This window comes from Sinohyriopsis cumingii, chromosome 16, assembly GCF_028554795.1.
Source record: "Sinohyriopsis cumingii isolate HCF-2022 chromosome 16, ASM2855479v2, whole genome shotgun sequence".
NCBI classification, from domain to species: domain Eukaryota; kingdom Metazoa; phylum Mollusca; class Bivalvia; order Unionida; family Unionidae; genus Sinohyriopsis; species Sinohyriopsis cumingii.
Window position 1 is genome coordinate 30,888,102 of NC_142976.1, and position 25,147 is coordinate 30,913,248.

Consider the following 25,147-nt stretch of genomic DNA (forward strand, 5'->3'; position numbering starts at 1 on the left):
TTTGTTAAGCATTCGTTTATTCAAGAAATATTTTGTCAAAAAAGTTATAATCAAGGTTCCAGTTTCTATGCTATTTATCCAGGAATTATGCATGGTACATTGCGTTTCTTAAGAATCAGAACAGTATAAATTCTGAGACTTCTAGCTCTGCACACATAATGTTTTCTATTTGATGAATCTATCTAAAGTATACCATTCTGTCATGTATATGCTATTATAATTTCAGGTTTGAAGTATAATTCGTTTTTAAAAGAAAAAGAGAATGACAGGTGATCTCATTAAAAGTCTGTTCCTATCATTTGGATAAGAAAGGAACGCATTACAAGTGTGTCTGAAATGGTAAAACAATTTTTCTTTGTTACAAATAATTTTTGTCTCATGAAACCAGCCAATATCAAGCCTGGGGTAGTACATGCAATTTTAATGTTGTGTTGTCTTTGAAGTCATTCATTAAAGAGACAATGCTGTCATTGTAATCATTGAACTTCTGGTATGTTTCATCAAGTTTCAGTTGGAAATAATTGCCATTACTAATTAAATTGATCAACTTTGCTAGAATCAGAACTCGTATCTAAATGTTTACATTATATAGATATGAGTCATTGACCATATTATCCACAACCTAGTTTTCGGCCACATGCTGTCAGATGTAAAATAAGCTTAGTAACTGGAAAATTAAGTTTATTTAGATCTATATCTTATTTTGTATTTTTGTTGACTTTTAAACATGTTATAGGCATAAAAGAACACGCAAACCAAGGAGAGAATGTGATTGGTGTATTATGTAATAGATGTTATTTATGTCAAGGTTAACAAACTTATGAGTTTGTTAATTATATGGTTATATTCCATACAATTATCAATTAATGATTGACTTTTTGTATATTCTATTTACAATATTACTTGGAGATTTTATTGTCTCTTCGCTTCAACATGTCGCTATAGTATCTCTGACATAAATTCTGCCCACCATAATGGTTGACAACAGAGGAGACAGGGTGGAACTTCCTTGCAAAGTATTTGAATCGTATTGCCATGTACCAATCGGGGCAAGCTCCAAAGATCCGTTGATGGATAGTAAAACTTGTGGGTTTACATACGGTGTAGAGAAATTGCCATGGAGTTTGAAATGGTTAAATCTTGTGTTAGCGTCAAAATTTAATTTTCCACAGCTTTCTTGTGTGGATGACGCACATCGTAGTAGCATGCATACTTGCAAATAATATGGGCCATGATATTTATGTATTCCGTTAAAAACTCCGAGAGCATACATTTCTGCACTATATTGTCTTTCATACTCCAGATAGCAGCATAAACCCTGTTGACACACCTGTTCGGTACCGTTTTCTGCACCGATGATTACAAAATTATACCAGTCACGGAAACTGGTAGATTTGAACTCATTTGATGTTATACGATGATTTTCTCTTATTCCTGGGGATAGTGGATGGTGTTCGTTTGAAGTAGTTGAACCTACTGTAGGACGTATCACAGGAACGTCAGCGACCAGTAATTTTCCGTCATCCTGTGTTCTACTGTAGTAAAAACTTTTTGGTCCAATCGGCGTGTAAATGCCACTACCCTGAAATCTTTCTTGTGGTCGGTGAAGATTTGCAGCCAAGAAATTTACTTTATTTGCGACAGCAAAGGATGAATGGTACCCTATTGCAGAGAAGAATGGCAAAGCGTCCATCCATGCCGTGGGAAAAGCAATATCAGTAATGTTATGCTCCTGAAGAAGTGGAATGGCTGGTTCATGAAAAAGTATATCAAAGCAGGTAAATAAACCAAAGCGACCAAAATCAGTATCAAAGTAGATGTACTCGGGATTGACAGGCGCATCATACTGGCATTCGTAATAAAGATTTTGTTTATGATACCTAGCAATAAGCTTTCCCGATCTATCAAAAGCAATGTCTGTATTGTATTGATACTGGCCATCTGGTGGACAGTTAGGGTCATCTTTTACACAAGGCTGTGCGTCTCCTATGTTCGCCACTAAATAAATAGAATGTCTCTTTGCTAGGCAACTTAGAAATACTTGAACATCTGAGTCATTATACCTTCCGGGTTCGTCGCACGGTGTCCAGCTTTCAGACTTGGGATCAGGGATATATTCGAGATACGGGGCGACAGTATATCTACTTTTAAATTTGTATCCATGTATTCCATCTTCAGGGAAGACAAGAATATCAGCACCCTGGAAAAGAATATATTATTATGTATTTGAAATTTGGACACCAAACCTGGATCAGATCTTAGAATCGAGCTATAATGTCTACTAACAGATGTTGTTGTATGTTATCTGATATGACAGATCAGAGAAATTTAAATAAAATGAGAAGATCGCATTATTATGTAAATTCAAAGGAAAATTAGCTTAGTCTATTTAAATAGGTCATTATGAAATTCATTATATGTTTGGTTTGTTGTTGCATTGCACAGCTACACACATAGGCTATTTGGTGCAAAGGAGGGACGCCGAGTGATCGAGTGGTCTAAAGAGCTCACCGTTACGGATCACTGGCATCTCACCTCTGTCTTCATGGCTTGGGTCCCGGGTTCGGCCAATGTGGGTATGTGAGAAAGCTTGACAGTAGCTTCTCGTGGGTCGGTGGTTCTTTTCGCTGTTTTCTCGGATTCTTCCTCCACCATTTGTATTGGACGCCATGTTTGGCCTATCTTGTGCTGAAAAATAGCATTAAATTTACAACAACAACAACAACAAAGGACAATCGAGAGCTATATATGTTTTAGACAAAGGGCATTCAACGTCAACTGATGAGCGGATGATCCGATGGTAGGTTTTGAACCTGCATACTTTCTATCATGTATCCGGTACACTAATCAATGAGCCACTGTGGATCTTACTTCTAATTACCTATTATGACATACAGGATATGTTTCAAGTTACCTAGGCTGCACAATGAATGTTGTATTTATTAAAGATTGACAAGCAGTTTACTAAAGCCGGAGCAAATTGATTGCATTTTATAAGATATAGATTTGTTTTCCAATAATTTGATATTTTGGAACATATGTTGAAAGAATTAAAGTTAAGCAATATCGAGAAGAATGTGTTTGTAAAACACATCTCAAAATACTTACCATCTCCACCCCAAAGGTCGTGCCCCTTGGGAGAATGTCTGAGGGGAAGAACTACCTTAAAGACCAAAGTTAGTTGTGAGCATGCATTTTTCTCTCCATACAACAACTTATGTACATGGGTATATGGTTGGCATCTCAGTAGTTTGCAAGTTCTGACTCAGATAATTATTCCCGTAGGGAGAGTGCATGTGTGTGTGTATATATCATCATCATCATCATTGGCGACTCAGTCTCGAAAGACCATGCGAATTGCGACCTTGGGGTGTTGTTTGTCTCTGTTGGCATCGTCTGTTGTGGCTGTGCAATCCTATACGTGAGTGACAGTCCCTATTGCAGTTGGTGCAGACATACTGGGAAGTATGTATTACTGTGGTTGCTGCCGCTTTCTTCTTTCTCTTACGTTTCTCTGTCACCAACTGGCCTCTCCTCGCATCAGCGACTTATATGCCATTGTTTACCGTTAGTCTCCAGGTGTATGGGTCCTCGGCCAGCTCTTCCCAGCCATCGGGTGAAACATTGCATGTCTTCATGTCCCTCTTGCATACATCCTTGAAACGGAGTGAGGGGCGTCCGACTCTTCTCATGAAAGTGGCCAGTTGTCCATATAGTATGTCCTTTGGCAGCCTTCCATCCTCCATGCGTCGGACGTGCCCTAACCATCGAAGGCGGCGTTTGCTCAGCAGGGAGTACATGCTGGGGGTACTTGCACGCTGCAGGATCTCGCTGTGTGCAACACGGTCTTTCCAGCTGATTTTCAGGATGCGTTTTAGGCACCGTATATGGAAGGAGTTGAGCCGGCGTTCTTGCCTCATGTAGGTACTCCAGGTTTCACTTCCATATAGAAGGGTGCTGAGAACGCAGGGCTGGTAGACTCGGACCTTGGTGTGCTCTGTCAACGCCTTGTTTTCCCACACCCTTTTCGTTAATCGAACCATGATGGTGTTTGCCTTTCTAAGCCTTCTGTCCGTCTCCATATCAGTCTAGAGAGTGTTGCTCATGGTTGACCCTAGGTAATTAAAGTTGTTGACTGCTTCCAGGGTGACACCGTTGATTTTCATGAAAGGGACAATGGAGGTATCTTGCACGCCGACATTTGTTTTTTCCAAGCTGATGGTGAGACCAAACTGCATGCAGGCATCAGCAAAACGGTATCCCAGTCTCTGGAGGGCTTCCTCAGTGTGGGTCACAAGACTTGCGTCATCTGCAAAAAGCATCTCCCAGATGAGCACAGCTCTCACTTTGATCTTTGAGCGCGGTCGTGCCAGGTTGAACAGCCTCCCGTCGGACCTGGTGTGTAGGTATATGCCATTGGTGGACGTGTCGAAGGCGTAGGACAGGAGCATGGAGAAGAAGAACCGAAAAAGTATTGGTGCAAGCACGCAGCCCTGCTTCACGCCGCTGTTAATTGGGAAGGAGGTTTAGGTGGATCCTTCATACAGGATTGTTCCCTTCATATCTGCATGGAAAGAGATTATCATGCTGAGGAGTTTTGGGGGGCAACCGATCTTACTCAGAAGTTCAAAAAGGCCCTTCCTGCTGACCAGGTCAAAGGCCTTGGTGAGGTCGATGAACATCATGTAGAGTGGTTGACCTTGCTCTCTGCTCTTCTCTTGGAGTTGTCGTAGGGAGAAGATCATGTCTGTCGTCGACCTGCCTGCTCTGAAGCCACACTGTGATTCCGGGTACACACGATCCGCTAGCAACCGCAGCCTTTACCAACGATACTCAAGAGCGAGATCCCTCTGTAATTATTACAGTCACTGCGGTCGCCCTTGTTTTTGTAAAGGGTCACAATGGTGGCATCGCGCATGTCTTGGGGAACTACTCCTTCCTCCCAGCAGAGCCAATGTAGCTGGTGCAGTGGTTTAATCAATGTTGGTTTTTCACGTTTGATGGCTTCGGGCGGGATGCTGTCACTACCTGGTGCTTTGTCGTTTGGAAGGTAGTCGATTGCTTTGCTGAGCTCCTCTAAGGTTGGCACTTTGTCGAGTTCTTCCATGGTGGGCAGATTCTTTATGCAGCTGAGAGCTGCATCGATGACTGATGTTTCTCGGGAGTATAGCTCTGAGTAGTGCTCTACCCATCTGGACATCTGTTGACCACGGTCTGTGATCTTCTCTCCCGTCAGTGATTTCAGTGGAGCGTCCCATTTCACTGTAGGGCCTAGAGCCTTCTTGATGCCACTGTACATACCTTGGATGTTTCCTGACTCGGCACTGCGCTGGATCCCTTCACACAGTTGTTGCCAGTAGTCGTTCGCACACTGTCTAGCAATGCGTTGGGTGTTACTTCGGGCCCTTCTGAGAGCAGCAAGCGTCCGTTCATTAGGTCATTTTTTGTAAGCTATGAAGGATTTTCGTTTCTCCTCGATTTGTGGTTCCATCCTTGATAGGTGTGCGCTGAACCAGTCCTGGCTGGGTCGTTCCTTCTTCCCAAACGTTGACATAGCTGTACTGTAGATAGCACCCTTCATGGCGTTCCACTTGGATGTAGCGTCGTGCTCCGGCAGTTCCTGTAGAGCATCGTCCAGGGCGGACACATACTCCTCCACCTTGGCAGGGACTGACATCTGCGCAGTGTTTATGCGAGGACGTTCTTTTGGTTTTGAGCGGTGTAGCGTGTGTGGCTGTAGTCGCACTCTTCTGCTCACGAGGGCATGGTCGGAGTCGCAGTCTGCACTGTGGTAGGTCCTGGTGGAGAGGACGCTGTTAAGGGCAGAGCGCCTGGTGATGACCAAGTCGAGGTGGTGCCAGTGATGAGATCTGGGGTGTTTCCATGACACTCTGTGTTGTGGCTTACACTTGAAGAAGGTGCTTGTGTCGCACAGGCCATGGTAGGTGCATAGCTCCAGCAGTCTCTGACCGTTTTCGTTGGTCTTTCCAGTGTCATGATGCCATGATATATATATATATATATATATATATATATATATATATATATATATATATATATATATATATATATATATATATATATATATATATATATATATATATATATATATATATATATATATATATATATATATATATATACTAGTAGTAGTAGTTATAGTAGGTTGGCGCGCTTAGGATTGACCAGGACGCCAAAGGATGTTGCAGGTATAAATCGTTCTTACCATATGCAGATTTATAGTTATGGTGACAGGGTGTGAATCCCAATACTATAAAGGTTCTGATCCAGGCATTTGTCACGTAGTAGGGACAACTACCGGGTCAATTATATTGATACATCTGTCTTTTAATGCCCAGGGATCAAAATGGACTAACGGTGCATAGTGAATTTAGAGACGTCGCGCATTTACGTGCCACTGCGCAGATACATACACACTGCATAACTCCGTCCCCAAGTTTATTTAATCACTAGAACAACAATTTGAAGGTCGAGATATGGATATGGTAGATAGCGGTGGATCTTGTTCAAAATAATAATATCGTGTTTTTGTCTTTTATTATAGGGTGTCTCCGCATGCATCTAAAACTTGAACCTCCCTATACTTTTCAAAACATTTATTCACTATATATCTTCCAGTGAGTTGTACAGTTGGGTCATAAACTAATATAGAAGTTACACTTAAGAGACTGCATTTATTAGTCATCGAACGCGTCAAAGATGCGTTTTGTTTTCGCAAAAGTTCAGTTCCTTTATCTACCCCAAATATTTAAAGAAATAGGTTCGATGTACACACAAAAATGTGCTCATGTTTTATTCCCAGCTGTAAGAATAAGTAAAATAACAAGATTATTCGTATAAATCTCATATATATTTATAATACAAAAAATAATGCTATGGTACAGGGTAGATAATTTTTAATTCGTAGTCAACAGAGATTCGAACCCAGGTCCGCGGGCAAACGGTACCCATCGATTTGAATGCACGTACCAGTCAATATTCAGTCACGACCATGCACAAATCACCTACAATAATGCATGACGACGTAGTAATTGATTATCATGTCTACACAGTCATTCCAGATTCCTATAAAAGAAATCAATGTACATATTATTAATTATAGAAAATTACAAATATACACCAAACGGAAAGTGCTATCCCTGGATTATTAACTAGAATGCTTGATACTACTGGGCAGAATTATTATTTAATACAAATATTAATATCATCCAGGTCAGCGAATTATATATATATATATATATATATATATATATATATATATATATATATATATATATATATATATATATATATATATATATATATATATATATTGAATTGCTACCAACCTGTTCCGCTGCTATAGAGGCCTGTGTCTCATAGACATGAAGATTGATCATCATATTGTGCAGAGCCTCTTCCCTTGAAACATTTGCACCCGGATTAGGAGGTAGGATGACCGCATGCTCATAAACAGCAGCTCTATATGTTTGTCTGTCTGCTCTGATCAATGGAAAGAAGTGGCTCAAAGATACAACCCATAAATAAACGGCGTTAGTTATCAACATGATGACGGTGAGCGTTAAAGTAGTAAGGGGTAGAACACCTCCGCTGCTTATATAACCAGCAAGTAGGCCGTATATTGATCATGTTTGTTTTGTACAGAAACGCGATATACTTTAATCAACAGCCTCTGTTTCAAGGACGTTATCACAAGTATGCACTCGTTCAAAGGCTCTTCTGCCCCAATTCAAAGTCTGGAAAAGAGTGATAAACTACCACAAAAATAGTTTTATCAGTATGATGAATTTCGTCCACCATAAATGTAGTTTGTTTCTTCTCTGGAAATGCTCACAGTATACATCGTCTTCACTTGCAATATCAAACGAAATAGAGATATGAAAATAAAGGAAAGAAAAAAATCTAGAAACAACAAATGAACTACTATTTTATTTTTTTATCATCAACCACTTTAAATCATTTCAAGAAAACAGAAATTATACTGTATTTGACTTATTATACTACATTTAAAAGTTATAGTGGAAATAGTGCATGTAGAAAGTGCCTAGTTCACTTTAAGTTTGAAAACGTGCCACATGATGCGTAAAAATCTCATTATAATCATTATAATGTTTCAAACACGTACACGATATTGAAGGCCGTATATTGATCATGTTTGTTTTGTACAGAAACGCGATATACTTTAATCAACATCCTCTGTTTCAAGGACGTTATCACAAGTATGCACTCGTTCAAAGGCTCTTCTGCCCCAATTCAAAGTCTGGAAAAGAGTGATAAACTACCACAAAAATAGTTTTATCAGTATCATGAATTTCGTCCACCATAAATGTAGTTTGTTTCTTCTCTGGAAATGCTCACAGTATACATCGTCTTCACTTGCAATATCAAACGAAATAGAGATATGAAAATAAAGGAAAGAAAAAAATCTAGAAACAACAAATGAACTACTATTTTATTTTTTTATCATCAACCACTTTAAGTCATTTCAAGAAAACAGAAATTATACTGTATTTGACTTATTATACTACATTTAAAAGTTATAGTGGAAATAGTGCATGTAGAAAGTGCCTAGTTCACTTTAAGTTTGAAAACGTGCCACATGATGCGTAAAAATCTCATTATAATCATTATAATGTTTCAAACACGTACACGATATTGAAGAAAATATCAGCTGCAAAAAAGTTTGTTATGCTTATCTCAATGCTAACTAGAATAATACACTGTTTCAAAACATAACCCTTTAAATTAAGCTAGTTGAAATACACATAGATGATTATTTAAAAAAATTGTCTTTACACTAACAATTTCATATATTTTCTAGCGGACTGTTAAACTTCATGATAAATTAAGTAGAACAGCTATCGCCTCTAAAATACCCTTACACACAGTATTCAAAACAACCTACCATCCCAAACAGACAAATTATGATGCAAAAGAAGGATATAAACAATATTTAATCCCCTTATAAATAAAAATGCTATCCATTTCTTCTTACCACCCTATGAATCTTGTTAAAGATGAAGTAAACACTACACCCCTCTATAATGATCATACCGCCACCCGTAAATGATCTTGTCAAACAAAATTCATTTCCATAAACAGGGCAGGATAGTAGTGAAGGGGGATAGTATAGGGTCTATGGGAGTTATCATTAAAAATACCCTTGGGAACATATAGGGTCTATGTAAATTTAACATGGAGAAAAATCGTGGGAACATATAGGGTCTATGGGAATTAACATGGCCAAATATCGTGGGACAATATAGGGTCTATGTAAATTTAACATGGCCAAAAATCGTGGGACAATATATGGTCTATGTAAAATTGAAACAGGGAGGGTCTCTATTTTTTTGTATTTTTAAAAAAAAAAAAAAAATAAAATAAAAAATAAAATAAAATAAAAAAAGGGGTAGGCAATTCAAAGGCTATCTCTTTTCGAGAAATATGGCTGGCCCTGAAAAGGGCCTTTGGGTTTTCTTCTTTTTCTTCTAATTTCTTCTTTTTCTCCACCAAGTTCTTATTTTATCTCCTACACTCTTCTTCCCTTTCTTTTTTTTCTTCTCCTCCTCTTCTTTCTTCTCTTCCTCGTCTTCTTTCTTCCTCTTTTCATTTTCTTCTTCTTTTTCAATTTTTTCGTTCCATTTGCTTATTCTTATTCTTTCCTCTTCATCCTCCTTCTCCTCCTTTATCTCTTTCATCACACCACTAATCTTGTCCTTTGCTTTTCTTAAGTTATTAATTTCCATCTTTACACGATGGGGACTATAGGAATAATGGTCTTCAACCAGTCTTATTAGCATCTGTTCCATTATTCCTAAGTTGTCTAAAACGTCTTGCAAAGTTTGTATTTTGTCCATTTGGTTTGACGCCATCTTCTTTTTATTCTTTGCAGAATGGTTTGAACGACGAACACTGTGGGTTCTTATAGTGAAAGCGCGTACGTGAAGGAAAACATCCCCCTAAAACATAAAATGGATCTTACCTAGATCATGACCCAACAACGCGCGGACGTGAAGGAAAACATCCCCCTACTTTCTCGTTTCATATAATAATACCCTAACCATACTCTCTACATACACTAAGAATTAATAAATAAACCCTTAATCTACTATTCACACTAACTTACTTCAGCATTTACAAACACAAACACACAAACACACACTTGCACTATTCATAAAGAGTTAGTGTTTATTTTCACACTACTCTACCTACACACATTGGCAAATCGATCGTTATTTCTTTTCTAGAGTATTGGGTAGCCCTTAAAAGGGCTGTTTTTTTTAAACTCCTGATGCACCTATCTAATGGTTGCACCTTCCTGGCCTGGCGCCACACACGCATCTTCTTCCCCAGTCTTCTTTCACCTTTCTTCTGGGGAGCGCAGAGGGAGGATGATTCGCTTCAACACCCCAATCCTCTGTCTCGGGAATATTGAACGACATCCTCTCTTCTCTTTTCTTTTCCTCTTCTTCCCTCTCTCTTCTCTCCCCCTCTTCTTTTTTCATTCTTACTTCTTCTATGATAGCCTCCGCTGATAGTTCGTTTACTATGCGCCTGGCATATTCCAGTTGCATCTGGAGTTCTAACAGTTTCACTATTCTGCTATTCATTCTTGTGTTGATCAATCAACAAGGGTAGCTGGACTGCCCAGCGAGTTTCAATTTATACTGAAAGCGCGGACGTGATGGAAAACATCCCCCTAAAAACATAAAATTCATCTTACCTAGATCATGACCAAAAAAAACAACAACGCGCGGACCTAAAAGAAACACTCACTCACTTTTTATGCTACCCATCGCTATTATAAAATTTTTTATAAATCACTTCAATAGACTATCCACATACGCAAAGCAATCCAATCTAACCCTTAATATACACCTCTAACAGCCAAAAAAACAAACATCATTTTAATCTACTATCCATACCAACTTACTTGAGCACTTACAAACACAATCACACAAACACATACACTTCCACTATTAATAAAGAGTTAGTGTTTATTTTCACACTACTCTACCTACACACATTGGCAAATCGATAGTTATTTCTTTTCTAGAGTATTGGGTAGCCCTGAAAAGGGCAGTTTTTTTGTTTGCTATGGCATTCTTTTTTAGTTTCTAAGAATGCGATGTCCTCTGAGGATAGACTTTCTGGCAATAGGTCTGCTTCTTCGGAAAGAGAAGAAGAACTCTTTGGTGTCGATACGGCAATCGACAAAGCCTCTGTCAGCTTCAGGTTGTTGCTGTTGTTGTTGTTGTTGCTGCTGTTGCTGCTGATGCTGCTGTCTCTGAAGTCTGTACTTCTCTGTCCATTCTTCTTTTTCCCTGTTCATTTCTTCTCTGAAGAGCTCTTCTATCAGGTCTTCAGTGATTTTTAACATTCTCACATTCTCTATTTCTTCTGGCTTCGGTATCAGACTGTGTCTGACCCTATGCAGATTCACGTAGGCTTCGTTGAGCTTAGCTAGTTTGGAGCACATCTTCTTAGGAGGATGAGTCGACAATGGATGGTTAGACTGGGAACAACCCCGGTTCTTAAAGTCAAAGCGCGGACGTGAAGGAAAACATCCCCACACGTTTTTTCGAGCCGCAACGTTCATGAGAGGGATAGTAAGAAATGAAAGAGCATCAATCCAACATTCTTATAGCTAAACAAAAGACAAAAGCATTTTTTCAAAACACAACATTTTTTATTCAAAAATCACTTAACACTAAACAACAACTCTAACATTTTTAACAATAATCCAACACTATAACATCAAACAATTTTTTTCAAATCACAAACATTTTTTCTCAATGCACAATCTACTTTAAACAGGGCTGACAACGTTGTGAATGAAATTGTGATTTCCACTGTTGGAAATCATTAGGCCATTGATGGACACTACGTTTCCTAGCTTGAGACAAAAGATAAGCATAATGGTCACAAAACCATCGATCTACTTTCACATCGTTTCTTGAAGAAGAACGAGGATCGAAATGAGTCACTAAATGTTCTAAGGAATAGCCCAGGCTGCGATGATGCAGAAAATACACACAGTACTGTCCACACACCAAGGAATCTGTGCCTTGTAATTTCACATTATTGAATCGGGTGGTCTGAGCATTTCTTCTCATAAAGTCAATGATATCGTCTTCCAAAGGGGGCAATCCGTACGAATCGAAATATTCCACACATCCTTCTTGAGGAAAGTAGACGGCTACCCAGTGGGTTCCTGGGAGATGACTGTCGTCCGTGTTGATCACGTAAGCTTGATGGTCTTTAGGTTTGCGATGAGGGAGTTCATCTTTAGCACAGACGACAGGATTCCAAGAAGCCGTATACGAACTGTGGTTCAAAAGGTAATAAAGTTCCCAGGTATCCATTGTTTTGTGTTTTTTTCTTCTTCTTCTTCACAGGTAATAATAAGTCGTCAATTCGATCCTGACTTTTTGCTTGAAAATGTCTGACGAATAAACGGTTATTCGTTCTGTTTCCTCACTCTGATTCAGGAGAGCTTCGATACGATGGATCTCTTGAGTGGTTAATGGTGGACAAGAATGTTCACGCAAGTCTTTATACCACTGGTGCAACACGTCTTTGATCGAGATGAGACTCCAAGCTTCGTCCAGATACTCGTCCAATTTTTCTTCTTGACTCAACATCAGGCATTTATCGTGTTGAATTTGACTGGGATGATCGTTTTGACATCCATAACAATTTTTCTTGATCAATTCCGTCATTTTGTCGACCAAGTGTTTGGCAAAACAGGAGACTAAATGGGCTTCTTGTTCTGGCCATCTCGACTTCATCATGATCACTTCTTCTTTTTCCACGGTCTCCTCACATTTCATCTCCAAAGTCTCTCCACTAGGTAAAGAGGGACAACAGTCTTCCATGGTTTCTAGTAATCTAGGATAACTTCTCTCAAACTGTTGATTTCTATGGTATTATCGAATTCTGCATACAGGATGACGTTCACTGTCTCTGTCAGTTTATCTGCAAACTGAAGTTCCACACGAATCTGGCCGGATTTTATAGGGTGGAAATGTCCCTCGTCGCTGCCTTGGTCTGGAGTAAAATCGAAAGCCCACAAAGCATAGCCTCCTGCATAGTCGTCGTACGTAATGCCGTGACTGGTGTTGGTTCCTAACTAGCCCGTGGCTTCGTACAAGGACAAGTACGATCTCAAGTAATTGTTCTTCTCAAAGTCGGGTTCGAAAGGTCTGGTACACAAGGTCTTGCCATCGCGACTGACTTCGATTTTCTTCACCTTGAAGTGTTGAAAGTTGAAAGGATTTTCATCGAAGGCTCCGTTGAAGGCTGAATTCTCGACCATACCAAGGATTAAACGTTTGGGTAACTGTCCTTGAAACAGATGATCTTCGATCATGGAATGATGGTTAGCGGGAATGGTGAACGTTTTCACTTCCACGCGTCGGATGGGATACTTGGCGGTCGTTCTGCTCAACGTTTGACTGATGTCGTTACCTACTTTAGGTAACACTTCCACGCGTCGTACGTAGAGTTTGGCCTCCTCGATTTTGCTTTTGGGATTGCCACCAGTAGTAGCATCACCATCAGCCAACAAATGGAAAGCGGCACTGCTGCGATTCAGTCTCAAGCGAACATTGACCCCGTTCAGCAAATATTTCTCTTGCAACCACATGTCCAAATGCAAACGATCCATCAGTTCTAAACTCTTTCCATCTTTGATTTTGTTTCTTCGTTCTACAAATCCCTCATTGGTGGTTGTTTTTGTTTTGGGGTCAGCTTCAAGACCTTTTTCATTAAATTCGCCCGCTTCGTCAGGTTCCCACAGCACACAGGCATTGAGATGAGTATCCTTGGCATCTATTCCGTACGTCAAGAGATTTTCCAGGTAGGCACGATAAGGGTAAGTATCCATGCTGCTACTGACCAGTTTGTTATTCAAGTACAAGTCCACTGAGCTGAACAAGGAATGCATGAAATTGTTGACGGGAGCTACTTTCTCTTCGCCGCTTATAATATCTCCTCCCTTATCTAGAACTTTGACTTTCAAGTACAAGTAACTGCTATTCAGATCGATGTAATCTTCGGGCTGTCCCTTGATTTCAAACTCGATGGGAGCAGAATCGGCCAATGAGGAGACGGGGTGAAATTCCACCCATTGGGATTCTTGCATCGTCATCATGGTGGGGGGCATGGCAAACAGATCCAGTTCCGTCTTGGAACAAGCGCATGACTCTCGGTGCATCATTTTTTTGTTGCTGTGTCTCAATAATCGAAAACGTCTAAGTCTCGAACGGCTCTTCTTTTCTTGGCCTTTCTAGCTTGAAGTCTGGTGAAAGGGTGTTTTCTTCGTCGTCTCTTTCTGCCTTGTCCTTTCTGAATGCCTGACTCGGTAGCGTGCAGGGCATTTATAGGTGTGTCTCGTCGGCCTAAAATGTCTTTACCCGTTTGCAGCAAGACATTTTTGCCTGCCCTCATGAAGGCTTCTTTAGGGTTTTGTTTGTCGATGATGACATTTTGGAGAAATTCTTTGCCTTGCGTCAGTGCCGCATCTTTCAAGGCGTGCAATCCGCGTGTCACCATCGGTTTCAACACCGGAGCCACCGAACGAAAGGCCGATTTTAACATGTCTCCTAAACCGTTTCCTCGCTGTCGTGCAACACCTCGGTACACGGGATACATGACTTACTTACGAGTCGTGAGAGAACCGTTTTCGAAAATGGAGTTTCACCGTGACTTTTCCTTTGGTGAATGGAATATTTTGTCCCAAATCTCCTTTTATAGTAATGTTGACCGTGTCCAAATACGACTTGCTGACCGGCAAATAGTGAGGATGGACAAATTCGCGGTGAACGTGGTAAGTGTTTCCACCTTCCTCGTCAGCGTTCGCGGCAGAATCCACTTTGAAAGGAATGACACGCAGTAACGGTACGGAGGTGTGTCCCACCACGTTGTACTCCACCACATCGGAGTACACGAACATCAAATTCAGTCCTTGGTTCAGTTCTACTGGGGTACGAAATAACTTGCTAAAAGACTCGTTGTCGTAAACGCTGGGTGATTCGCTGTTCTTGAGTATGGTCGTTCTCATGTTCATGTCTCCGCCCAACATGTCAAACAATTCAGGACAAAATACAATGGACATGATTTTAGTCCGTTCAAATTTTATCAAGAAGCGACGAGCTACTTTGTGGTACTCCATGGTGACACTTTTGTTCTTGACAATGTCAAATGCTTTCCCAAACACGCCATTAAACTTGGCAGCTATGGTGTTGACCAAATGTTGACCACTGAAATAACAGCCTGGGAGAATGGTCAAGTGGTAGGTGGTCGTTTTAGTTTTCTCATTATAGGTTTTAATGTCAGATATGGTTCTCTTATCCAACTCCTGTTGCAATTGATCGTCAAGAACTTCCACCATAAAAAAATTTTGATTGGGAAGGACATTGAGGACTTGGGTCGGGTGAATCATTTCCACTAAAGCCACTTCCCAATGGGCTTCGTGATCTAAGGGGATGGCTTGAGGTAATTTGGCCGTGTAACAGCACAACGTGTTATTGGGAAACACCTTCATGGAACTGTCTCTGGGTAAGGTTAAGTAAAATTGGTTTTGGTGACTCATAATTCCAGAGTTCTGTGGCTGTCCGAGGGGTTAGTGGACGTCAGAGGCGTGTCTCCGCCCAAAATGGGGTTCTGGTTGTGGTTGTTGTTGGAGTGGTGACTGGCACTGGCACTGGACACAACGTTCCCGTTCGAGGAGAATTTCAGGGAGGGATTGGGAAGCAGGTAACCGATGCAACTGCTCAATAAAATGGTCCACAATTGTTTGTCTCCTTGTTGCAAACTCAAATTGGCGATGGCTGCCCCGATGACACAATACACCACGAAGATTTGGCAGAAAAAGACGATTTGCGTTTTAGGCACACGTTCTCCACACCACACCCACAAGGGTTGTTTTTGTAAATCTTGCACAGAAGAACTGGGTGAAGAAGGAGTGGTCGACGTAGCTGCGTCTGATGTGTGAAAGGGCATGATGGTCACTTCTTCTTTTTATAGTCGATGACTTGCGAAGCGTCGATCCAAGAATCGAAACTGGGTGGATATCCTTTCCAACGTACTTTGACTTCTTTGACACGTCGTTTGCCCACTTTACGGGTTCTGCGTTCTAGAATGCTTTCGATGTCGTACACGTCGTCTTCTTTTTTGGTGACACGTTGTAACTCGGGCAAATAAAACGTTCCTTTGAGTACTTCTCCGTTCATGTCTTCCAATTTATAGACGGTAGGATGACGGCCATGCACTCGTCCAGTGACGCGAAACAATTCGGTCGTCCAGTTAGGTAAGTAACCTTTGTCGAAAGTGCGTTTGGTTTTGCCAATGCGCACCCAATCTCCTACGGCCAACTCTCCACTTTTCTTGGGGACAGCCCTCGTCGGGGACGTACCGAACAGGCGTTCGAACACCAGCACTTCGTTGTCGGGAGTCACGTCTTGCGGGGCACGTCCGATGCTTCGATGGTAAGATTGGTTGTACGCTTGCATCAGGTGCGGTAAGATGTCGATGTACTTCAGAGTGTGGTGATGCGTAAAATATTTCCACATGCGTTCTTTCAAAGTGCGTTGAAAACGTTCCACGATGCTGGCTTTGGTTTCGGGATTCTCGGTGGTAAAAAAATGAATGTCACGTTTCTTTAATTCTTTTTGGAAAGCTTGGTTCAGAAATTCGGTGCCTTTGTCCGTTTGCCATCGAAGAGGGCGACGACCGCTTTGTTTCAACACCCGTTGCAGGGCTCGCACTAACTCGCTGCTCGATTTGGAAGTCAAGGGCACGACCCAGGCAAATTTGGAAAAGACGTCGATGACACAAAACAAATATTTGTAACCACGATTGTAGCTGGCCAAATGAGAGACATCGGCTAAATCGGCTTGCCATTGATGATCGATGCCTTCCACTTGGGTGCGACTTCTGGCAAACTTGCGTCGAATGGGTTTGTGTAAAGTGTAGGTAGCTTGTTCTTGTAACCATCGTTGCACTTGAGGTAAACGGAAACTTTTCAGTCGCGTTTTGGCAGCACGATACAATTTTTGAACTCCTGCGTAACCTGCAGGATGCGAGGGATCGTAGTAAATGCTGGCTAAGACTTTTTCCATTTTTTATTTTGTGTTGGTTGGTGTGTTAATAAGTCACCCACTCTTCGGTGATGCTACTTTGGGTGGGTCGAAAGGGTGGTTTGGAAACGGATTTACGTGTCCGATGGGCTACGGGAGTAGAAGTCGAAGGTAGTGGTGGTGGTGGAGGTGGCAATGGAATGGCTTTGGTTTTCTTTTCTTTTTTTGGTTCTCGTTTCCCTTCTTTCTTTTTCACTTCTGTCGAAGGAGGCGTGGACATCATCTTTTTAACCCAAGCTTTCATTTCTTCTCGTTGGGGTGTGGGGGACGGGGTCAACAAGGATGCTGCAATCTTACTCGAAATGGGAGCTGCTGACGGTGTTTGAAACACTTCGCGCATCTCTTCTTCCTCAGGTCTTTGTGGGGTAGCATCTCTGGTGACCGTTGGGGATGGTATTGGTGGTGGTGGTAATGATGATGATGGTGCTGGACTTTTCATCAAGGTCTTAAAATCTTTCAGAGTGGGTAAAGCTGTTTCGTCTAAAGCTTTCTGGTGAAAGAGTTGCAGTCTTTGCAAGAGTTGACCGTACTTTTGCGATTTTTCTGTTTCGGACAAATCTTGGCGATCCATCAAGGATTGCAATTCGTGTTGTAACTGGGACATCTCGCTCCAATTGGGATTGGGAGGTAAATGCTGGGTGCGTTGTTCTTGCCACCGATGGTATTCCATCCATCGTTTGTAAGGCACTAAAGCTAGTTTTCGTCCTTCCATGGGGTTGTCAGGGGTGAATTCTGAGATGTTGGGACTTCCGAGGGCCTTTTTATCTTGCTCCCACCAGTCCTCCCAACATGGTTCCCAAGACTCCTTTCAGTATGGGGCCTAACAAGAGAGGTAAAATGCCTCCACGTTGGACCAACATCTTCTTTTTTTGACGAATGGGAATTTTCTTTTGAACCATTTGGCGAAGAACGTGACGATGTTTGCCTAAGCATTGTTTCTGGTGTTTGGACAAAGGAATCGTGCCTTTCAAAACGTTCAAACAACATTCGCACACGGTATCGATGACCTCTTTGGAGGCCGTTTGAATGAGTTTTTTTCGTAGGGGTGGAGAAGCTTTGGACAGGACAGATAACATGTCCCCATGTTTGGCTAAACGTGGTGGTAGTCCTTTTCTTTTCTTTCCTTGGGGTTTTCTGGAGGGTGACATCTTTGCTTGTGGGTTCCGGGACATTCACCAAACAGACACTAACGTCGATGACTTAACACACACCCTTTTATCTTTTTTTGGGACTATCGCTTTGTCATAAAGGTGACAATGTTTTTCCCAAAATCGCCAAGGAATCCTCCCCTTTGTTGACGCCTCTTTTTCTTGGAACGACTGTGTCTTTTCTTAGGGTAACGTCGATGCTTGGCTAAGCGCTTTGTCGGATGACGCGTCTGCCTTTGTCTCTTTCTTTTGTGGCTTCTTGGAGGTGACATCTTTTACAAGTTCACTGATACCCCGACTTGGTCACAGGTCTTTTTATAATGGAACGCGTCGCCACTGATTGTCTTTACGTCGTATCAGTTTGAGGACAGGCATGACACGTCGTGCAGGGGTACGCAACGGACTAAATCGAGCCAGTGCTTGCTTGGACAAATCCAGTAAACTTTGTAACATGCCCGATCTTTCATGGACTTTGATTTTGGGAGAAGGTACTTTGTGAGCAGCAGCCACTGCTGCTAAATTGGAGGGTCCTGCCACTGGGGAAGTTCTTTTGGGGGTCATCAACGGAGAAGTTCTTGGTGTGATCAACGTCTCTAAGTACTCTTCAGTTCCTGGTGACATCAACGGAGAAGTGGATAAACGTGAGGCTGCCGGAGACGCAGTCACCGCTGTGGCAGGTCGTGGTTTGCGAATGTAAGGTTGCGTCCTGGCCGAAGTGCCTCTCTTGCGACTAGTTTTCTTCTGTGGACTTTTCTTTTTCTGGGGCCTTTTTCTCTGTTTCTTTTTCTGGGGGCTTCTTTTCTTTTTCCGGGGTGGTGTCTGGTAAGAGGAGGGTCCTGCCACTGGAGAAGTTATTCTTCTTGGGGACCTGGTCTTTTTCTTTTTCTTCTTGGGGCTTCGTTGAACTTTTGTCTTGGGGATAACTTTGGGGGCATTAGGATCCCATCTTAAGAGTGAGCGAATGATGACCCCTCCTAGAGTACCGCTCCCTCCAGGTTTCAAAATGATTTGTTTTTTGGTTTGAGTGTCAATGCGGGGATCGGCCAGTTGGACCAAAGCGACTTTGTTTCGATCGAAAAAGCGTTTGGTTTGATGAGGAATCTGAATGATTCCTTGGAGTAATTGACGTGCCGTCACCGTGAACCATCGTAAGACTTCTTTGAGACTAGCTTCTAAGACACGAGCTCGTGTTTGTGGATCTTTTTCTCGACTGATGCCATACAAGGCACGAATCAATTTGACGGGAAGATGCGACTGAAGGGACGTTTTGTTCGCACTGAGAGTGAGACAGACGAAAAAGGGTCTGAGGTTTTTATAGATTTTTTTTATGGGGAGTGAAATGAAGTCGAGGACGGAGACGTGTACAGGACAGGCCCTCCGTCTTGGCACCAGTGGTGAAACAAGTGGGTAAGAAATCGCAAATCCTCGGGAGTCGTAGGTTTCAAATCGACGAGTAAATAGGCGTGTGGCGTTTGAGTGGCATCGTCGTACGCCTGAGTCAGCCAAGGCGTTCCTAACTGTTTGGCTAAGACTTGCACTTGCGATTTATCTCGAGGGCTTTTAAACAAGACCACGTAATGCGCATTGAGACTGATGGTGCGATGGGCTTTACTTTGTTGAAACAAATTTTGGGTGATGTAAACGACACTGGCATTACGGTGATGACCTTTGCGCGTGAACCACAGTTTAATTTCTTCTTCGTCTTCTCCTAACATGTCGTCGAAAATGACCAAATGGGTTAGACGGGAGTCAGAGACGATGCCATCGTCTTCTTTAGGAATACCTTCCACAAACACGATGGAATCGCCTTGACTTTCTCGCAAGAGGCTGTACGCCGATTGCCACTCTTTGTAACACCACACGATCCGTTGAGGGGGTCGATCGATCAAATGATGTTTATGTTCGATCAAACGTTTGACGAATTCGGTTTTGCCTGAACCGCTAGGTCCAGCAATGAGCATGTTAAAGGGATGGCGAAGATACAAAGCCTCCCAACTGGCACGATCTAAGTGTTCGTCGATGACTTTGACAGTAGAGGAAGAGGGAGCAGAGACAGCAGAGGTAGCCATGGTGTGAGAAATGTCACTTGTGACACGAAAAACAAACAAGACAAGAGTTTATATACTTTTTCAGAACACGTTTATTGAATGTTTTTTTTCAAACATGAATACGAAAGACAAAAATACATAAAAGCCAAAGGCTTAAGTACAAGGATAAAAGGCACATGATAACGATGAACGTGGAATAAACACAAGTGTCTGTACAACAACCACATGTTTTGGGTAATGTTCTAACCAGTTCTATAGTAGTAGGGGGTAAGGTCACACAAGTGTCCTCCCGAAAGGGTCTTTCAGGTCTGTCCACGACAGTCCTGTCCTGGGTGACGGGTTCTTCTGGCACCGTCACTAACACGGGTTGAAAAGTAACTTTTTTCCTTGAACAACTCTCGTGCATACTGGGCCACTTCTTGGGTCCAAGCCTCAAAACCCCATTCTTTCCAGGCACGGACATCTGTCCAATGGGGATGTAAGTCACAAGCTACACACACATCGTCATACACGTCTTGGGTAGCTAAAAGTTGACGAATCTTTTTTTCCTGTTGAGGTTGAGAAGTATCCAGATGAAAACGCAAGGCTTTGAGCAAAAGGAGTTTTTCGTGACCATTTAAGGCCATTGAGGTGGTAAGTACTGATCGTAAAGAGTCCACAAAGAATCGGCTGGTAAACGAAATCCCAAAAAACAAGTCACTAAGACACACACCACTTGTCGTCCCAAATTGAATGGATACAGTTCTTGTAATAATTGATGGTAATGATCCACGGTTTGAATATGGTCATTGAGTTCCTTCCACGGAATCTGTTGAATGACATGTGACATAAACCGTGGCATGGCAGCCTGTTTTTATATTCTCTTCTTTTCGGATGCAATACACGTACTTTCTAGCCAGAGATCTTCGTTCTCCAGTAGGGAATCTAAATCTTGCATACTGTAACCGAAACGTCAGAGTTCGTTTAGAAGTTTCCTCTTCCGCTAAGTAGATTCCACGTAACAAATGTTGGTAATCCTTTAACTTGTCTTCCTCAATGCGTTGCACTAGGTGAATCTCGAAGTAACCATAATTATGAACATGTCGATCATTAGCGACCTCAAAGTTTTGAACAATGTCTGACCATTGAAAGAATTTCTGACGAATCAGTTCTCTTATACCATTCAGGTACCAGTGGTTAAAGATCTGGTGACGTAACGGATGCAATTGTTCTTTACGTTTGACTTGTATTTTGACCAGCTCTCGGTAAATGCATTCTCTCAATTCCACAGGCAAAGCACGAAGGTTCTCTAGCAAAGTATCCATGAATAGGTCATACTAAATCCTCTTTGGTCTGACACAAGAAATGTACTGTTTGCACAAACATGGTTTTAATTCATTGTCGAATCTAAATCGTTTCACCACTAATCTACACATTACAATTCGTTCAGAAGTTTCCTCTTTCACCAAGTTGACATTGCGTGAAAGATGTTGATAATTCGTTAACTCTTCCTCTGGAATTCGATGCAGTACGTTTACAATGTAGTAGATAGAATCGTCCATACCAAACCATTCCTTTTTATAACCAGGAGGTCGTTGATCAATGTCTGTCCAATGGAACAGTTTCAACTCAATCAGTCCTTGTATAGCATTCAGGTACCAGTGGTTCAAACACCGGTGACGTAACGGATGCAATTGTTCTTTACGTTTCACTTGTATTTTGACCAGCTCTCGGTAAATCCTTTCTCTCAACTCCACAGGCAAAGCACGAATGTTCTCTTGTAAAGTATTCATGAATAGGTCAGTCCGTACAATTCACAAAAGTAATCCACATAGTGAGTAATTTCTGACCACTGCCATTCAGGGTAACGTCCAAGAATGTCACTGAACTCTTTTGATGTAAACGGTCTAAAGCGATACAATAGGATGAATGCACCCTTGACCCAAAGAAATCTAACACACTGGTTGACTTTTTTCACTTTCCTCTTATGAATTTCTCGACACAAAAGTTCTACAGTGACCCATTGAGATTTCACTCTGGCAAACCCTTGCCAAACTTCTTTGTAAATCTTCTATTGCAGTTCTTTAGGTAATGATTCAATATCGTTTTTGAAATGAAGTTTAAATACTGGTCTCGGTGATGTCCAACATTTGACTCCTAGCCAATCTGGTTTCTTCTTCGTCAACGACATGGTAAGTTACTTCAATGTCTCGGTCCCACTAAGGGTAAGTAATGACAATTCGGTGACCATCGAGCATGTTCTACGTAGGCTGAATCTTGCGGTTCCCAGTGGTGAAGTGACACACCGCAACTGAAGCACTTGACTTTATCTCCTTCGCCCAAGTAGAAAAATCCGGCTCTGGCTAATTCTTCAGTGGTCGGTCCTCCCAGATACTTAGGCCATTTTCCTTTGAACGATTGAAGACGATTTTCAAAGTCGCAGTATTCCGACAAACGCACAGGAAACGAATATTCGTCTTTCACAGGTTCGTTTCGATGAGGGTTGAGTGACATGGGTAGGAGTTTGCTCAGGGCTGGATGACATCCGTAGGGGGGTAGACGTGAAGGTGAACATTCCCCTTTAAAACGAAACCCAGTAAAATGTCCAAGAGGACGAGCGGCATCACTTTCGCATCCCACAGGTTTGACACGCACAGCATCCCTTTCCACGATAGGGGTAGGGACACTAAAGTTCCCATGATGCTTTACGGCATCGCTCAGGTCACAAGGTACAGCATCGTATCCATCGCAAGGCTCACAATCGCACTCGTCTGCAAACTCCGTTACGCAATTACAATGGTAACCACATGGACAATCGCAGTTTCCTTCCGGACATTTTCCGTCGCAATGCATGGGTCTTATCCATCCAATATTAGTCACACTAGAGGAAGATACAACTTTTTTACAATCCCCAAACTGGAACGATGTCTCTTTCAAAGTATTCAGCTTGTTCGCTCGGTCTTGGTAGTCCCAATGAACTATCGATCTTGCCTAGGGTTCCTTTTTTATATACAGACCAATACCGACGTGACCATACGGTAAGGTGAAATGATTGGGAAGTCTTCTGGTACACGATTTGATAGATTTTTTCCAGGGGTCGACTGACGATGTGGTGAGTGGGTAAACGTTCAATCTTGTTCGGTTGATAGGTGGTCACTTTAAAGTTTCCATCCTCTCCCGATTGCAAGGCTTCTTTCAATACCCCAAAATTGACCACTCGACTGGTACGATAATTCAGAGTCAGTCCTTTCACTTTGCACGTCGTGTGCACTTCTCCTTGCTTGTCCCGGTATTCGTAGCCGTAATTTTTGGGACCACCACTGACGAAACTTAGAATCTTGTCGTCGGGATGCTCGTCTGTCCAGGCTCCTAAACGGTCTCCTTCGATGTTAGGGTGCTGTTGACTCGGGTGATGGATGTAAATGCAACTGTCCGTGTCAAAGTACAGGACGCGTTCCCCTAACAGTTCTAAAGCTTCGTACAATTTTAAGCGAGCATGAGCTGTCACGTAAGCCGCAATGATGACATTTCCAAAAGGTCGTCTTGTACAAAGTCCAGATCTTCTTCGTAATTAACCAAGATTAAATTCTCTCGAACGACGTCCACGTGTTTCATGTATTTGGTTTTGTCGTGAATCATCTGGAAGTAGCGGGAAGGTTCCGTCAAATATTCCGTCTTGGGTAAACACGGTCGTTGTGCCATTTTACCCCACAAGCAATTTAACATCACTTTGGCAAACGATCGCCTGCCTTCGTTTTTCTCGATGTGGTCTAAAGTGATGCCTTCTTGTTCGTAGTATTTCTCTTTGAATTTTATTTGGTCTTCGGGAGTGTGACACCAGGAAGGATAGCCGCTGGCTTCTTGCTTCAGTTTCAAAAAGGCATCCACGTAGTCGGCGAAAATGCCTTTCTGATTGGGATCACCCTTGTGGTACTGTTGTGTCTTGGGAAAGTGGCAAATTTCGTACACTTCTAACAGTTGGTATCCCATGTCCAGAGCTTTGAACAATTCTACGATGACCCAGGTTCCCGTCAAGGCCCGTTCTTCCTGGCTGTGATGACAAGGCTGGTCTTGGTTGCACGTTTCGGCACAAGTACGGCACAAGGGAAACATCAGTTTGCCTTGACAATGGTGAGGTAAGACGGGATGGTATAGGTTCGTGGGAGGCAAAACTTTGCACTTGATCAAGCCTTCGTATTGTCGAATGTTGACCAGGTCGATGTGTTCCGTCAGCAATTGTGGGTGCCCTACAGGAAAGCGACAATATTTGCACACGTAGGGATACAGCGAACACACGTCCAAGTATTTCATTTCTTCTCCTTTCTCTTCGTCGGCTTGGTGCAGCAAACAGGTGGCATTGGTCCTTCCTCCGTACAAACTATCCCTCGGGTTCAGCGGGTCCATGAACTGGTAACTTTCCACGAGGCGTTTAAACTCGGGATCGGTTTTCATACGGTGATCGTACTCGTGTTCCCACATTTCCACCACTTGGTATCCTTGCTGTTCTAACTTTAGGCGCCGCTGACAAGTGTCCTGGTACAAGTCTTCCATGGTTCGTTGCAAAAACTGATTTTTAGTGCCACGGTCAGGGTAACAAACGGGACATCCGTGAAATAAGCAACCGTTAAACTCGTACACGATCTTGGGGTTTTCTAAGTCCCAGCCATCGACCGAATACGTTCCGATGGTCTTTTCGCCTCCTCCGTTGCGGGCATGCTGAATCCATTTGTCTTCCTTGTCGCACAAGTAATGTAACCAACGTAGGGCTTTGACCGAGTATTGACGTTTGACAAAGTGGGTCGTTTGAGGG

General features: G+C 42.2%; 1 pseudogene; it reads right to left on the reverse strand.

Moving 5' to 3' along the window:
- Nucleotides 1-239: 239 nt before the first annotated feature.
- LOC149780145 (pantetheinase pseudogene) lies at nucleotides 240-2,215 on the reverse strand (annotated as a pseudogene).
- Between the last annotated feature and the right edge of the window lie 22,932 nt (nucleotides 2,216-25,147).